Source organism: Bactrocera latifrons, unplaced genomic scaffold (genome assembly GCF_001853355.1).
Source record: "Bactrocera latifrons isolate USDA-ARS-PBARC rearing strain unplaced genomic scaffold, ASM185335v1 scaffold_81, whole genome shotgun sequence".
Taxonomy (NCBI): Eukaryota; Metazoa; Arthropoda; class Insecta; order Diptera; family Tephritidae; genus Bactrocera; species Bactrocera latifrons.
The window spans coordinates 866,310-870,335 of record NW_017537501.1 but is presented as its reverse complement, the minus strand read 5'-3'; the positions used below and the strand labels follow the sequence as shown (position 1 = coordinate 870,335).

The 4,026-nt window shown below is 33.3% G+C and overlaps 1 protein-coding gene across 11 annotated transcripts in view; it reads right to left on the bottom strand.

The window, feature by feature from the left end:
- LOC108976923 (multiple epidermal growth factor-like domains protein 11) overlaps window positions 1–4,026 on the bottom strand; it is a 48,573-nt gene that overhangs the window by 36,960 nt on the left and 7,587 nt on the right. The window lies entirely within an intron of this gene.

Sequence of the window (4,026 nt, the reverse complement as noted above, 5' to 3'; positions counted from 1 at the left end):
TTTATTTTTATAACTTTTACCACTTATAGGCGCATATGACATTCTTGCTTAAAATTTATCTTTGTAAATTCCATTCACTTTGGAACGCACCTTTGTATGGTCATTTGTGCAGACTGCAAGTGAATGCCCGCAGGATAACCAGATAATGAGACGCCACAGTCAGTCTGATTGTCATATTAATCTGCTTGTTTACCACATGCACATACATGCACGTTATCATTTGTAGTGAATATGCCGAGTGATATCCAAACGCAAATAAATGCATACATATGTATATACACCGACAGATACATAGGTATATGTATGCAATGAATGACAACAGCGAAGTGAGAAGGTGCTGATTCAAGTTCTCCGCTGCGCTTTTAGTTGGTAATCACAAGCTTTTGTTATGCAAATAAAGATTTCAAAATAAAGCGGAGCATGACAACAACAGCACTGTAATTATTATTGCAACAAAGAACGATAACAGACGGATATTTACGAATATGTACGAATGTATATGAAAGTAAGTAGTCACGAAACAGTAACGTGCCATTGTCACGGGTTGATGAGTATTAAATTCTACTTTTACACATGCATATGTATACACATGTATTTACATATATATACAAATGTATATAGTATTTATAAATGAAAATTTTCAAATATGAAAAAATACCGTAAAGTCCTTTCGCACAAAACAATCTAGCAGACCTTCCCAAACAGCAGTGCCCGCTGTGGATCTTCCCATGCACTTCTAATGTCAAAAACATATCTAAATAAACACATGTCAAGCACATGCAACATTTTTCTGCGCTTAGGTGAGCGCATGACATTTATGTAAACATCTGCGAATAGCTGGATTTCCCGACTGTGTTGAACTGCAGCAATTCGTTGTAGATTATTTTTGACTTGAGTTTAAAAATTTAGGTAGCAAAATAAGTGTATTTTTTTCACATCAAGTTTGACCCGGACTGACTTAAAAAAAACACAACTTAAGTATTCTAATACAAGCCTTTATTATCGGCTTCATAATAACCCAAAAACATTAACCGACTTTTTCCGGCGGATCTATAAGTTTTGCGGGGATCTTCTGCTATTTTTCTGATTCAAACACGACAACTTTCAAACACCATTTCTTTAGTTTTCGATACTTTGTTTTGATGAGGTCTTCAGCAACAATTTTTTGTGCACACCTTAAGGGGTTACATAGGTTTATGGATTTCGAAGAAATAAAATCAAATGTTTATTAACTTATTAAATTCTACAACATCTCTAGAATATGGTCCTAAAATTTCCAGTTGATCCCAGTAATAGTTTCGGAGATACAGATTTGAAAACTTGTGCACTCGGGGCTACCTAGGCTAAGTCTGCGGTCTTTAAACGCGTTTTTCTCGAAACTGTGTTTTAAATTAGTTTGCCAGATTTCCTGAGAACTACTCAACCGATCTTAATGAAATTTTACACAGGTCTTTGAAATACAATTTTTAAAAAGTTGAAAAATATTTGAAAAGAGAAAGGTCCCGAAAATTTCACTGAAATTTAAATTATTTTGTAAAAATGTTTGCCAAAAATCCAATTCTCAGTTTTTTCCTTCGTCCAAGTATTCGAGGAAACAGATGTAACCCCTGAAGTCTATGTAAGTTTTTGCACAAAAAATAAAAATTTATTTTGGAAATCCTCGATTGGGCATAAATCCAACTTAAATATTATAATTTTGTGATAAAGTAGATTCCCGAAAACACGTCTGCAATATTTTCATATATTACGTAGCAGTTGTTTCATAGGAAACAGAAAATTTCACGCAAACTCGTTGTTCCATATTTTTCCCAGTGTAAAAATCGACAGAAAAAGTTTTCGCATTGTAAACAAACACACACTAATTGACATATTGAGATCATAGTTTACACGTCAACATAAAAAAATTTTAAACAACCAAGAAAATATCAGTCTGGGTCAAATTTGTTCAGATGCTATTTAGAGTTTTTGGGGTATTTAGATCAAAACGTCACACGTCAACATAAAAAAAAAAGAATGCAACAACTTAAAAAATATTTTTTATTGATTTAGAATGCCATAAATGGACCAATCCGGGTCAATTTCGATCATATGTTATATAGTGTGTTCTCATTATCTCTAAATTTAAAACTTTTTCTAACCAAATATGCTCGTACCTTTATGAAGAAAAAATTCTAATGTGATTATGTATATTTCACACTTTGGCGTCGCCGCGAGTCTTACGCCAGTTGCGGTTAATAAAAAAAATTGGTTTTTCTAACCACAATTTGAAGTGTGGCGTGAGAGTTTTTTGTGCTCAAATAATACTGTTCTCAACACATATAATTTGAAATAGGTACAAACTTTCTTTCATAAATGAATATTGAAAAAATGAAAATAAATTTACTCGCATTTAGTGTGGCTAAATTTATAATTAGCAATTCTAAAAATGAATTTAGACTTTAAAAGCGTTTCAAATGCACTATTACATAAGTGCTTACACTATTACATATATTTCACATACATACATATGTATACAAACAAACATATTGCATTCTGTACACTTGCCGTCTCGCTGGTGTTCCTCTAAACAGAACTGTGAATATTAATTTTTCTCAATGTCAGGATTCTCGAAAGTCTCAGTTTCATGTATAACAAAGCTTTGTGCATTATAAGAAATATGCAAATAAACATAAGAGCTTATATATAAACTTTATATATGTGTGTATGTATATGCCTATAATCACATAGTTCCATTGCTTGTAATTTGCATTGTATTTCGCGACGTCAGCAAAAAAAAATCTGCCTTACGCCATCTTATTCGCACAAATTGCAATGTTTAGGAGAACACTAGCAGACTTTATATATTATATTATTAGAAGTCAGGCACAATGCACTTTGCCGGCTTTGCACATGTTCTAAGCGAGTGTATAGGAGAGCTGTGTACACATGGCAACCAGACTTGAATTGCCATGCAAGAATGGAACTGGAAGTAGTTTGATAATTAAATGGTTTGATTAAATTTTAACTAAGGTTGTGCCGTAGCAATAATACCCTTCACATGTTTATGGCGAAAAATAGCGATATTTTGATTTTGATCGCTCAGTTTGTATGCCAGCTATACGCGAAAGTGGTCCGATGTAAACGATTTCATCAGAGATTATGCCGTTACCTCGGATAATAATCCATGTCGAATTTCGAACATAGATCTTAAGAAATAAAAAAGTTTTCCATACAAGGACAAGATTTAAATTGGTCAGTTTGTATGGCAGCTATTTGCTATAGTGGTCCGATTTGAAAGATTTGTTGGTATTAATTATTTTGCCTTAGTATTGTAAAATATGCCGTATTTTCTCTTTATTTTGCTCCATGTTTGCGACGCTATAACTCACGAACGACTAAAAAGATACGACAATCAATCAAACACGTGTTAGTGCGTGAAATAAGATTTCCAAAAAGGTATAGTATGATCCGATGCGACGAATAAAACTAGAACTAGAAAATACCACAAGACTTTTTTGACAAATTAATATTAAATAGGGCTCCGATATCTTCGGTTACGACAAATTAGTAGCTTATTGGAGAGAAATGGTTAAGTGCTAAATTTTAGATCGGTATTTCGAACGCTGAAGCACCAGTTTGAATATATACAGACGTACGCACAGACGAATCGACATGGCCAAATCGACTCAGCTCGCCACACTTCATTTCACACTTTTTTTTTTACTTTTATTAAAATTAGAACCCAACACTAAAGTTGTGATAAATACTTATGTATGTAAAATACTGCTATTTTTTTGCACCCAACTGTACAAGCAAACACATAACTTGTAACTTAATTCCGCAGCGTATACTCGTACCAGAGAACGTATATTTATAGAGAAGGTTCACGATATCAAAAATTTAGGGATATTTCAATTTTGGGATATTTACTGTTTTGGATGAGTGCATTTCACCACAGAAAATTATTAGCGCATTTCACCACTTAACATCAGGGGCACGACAATAACAGAACTGAGTTGTTAGAGCCAATGGGAAAAAATATTTTAA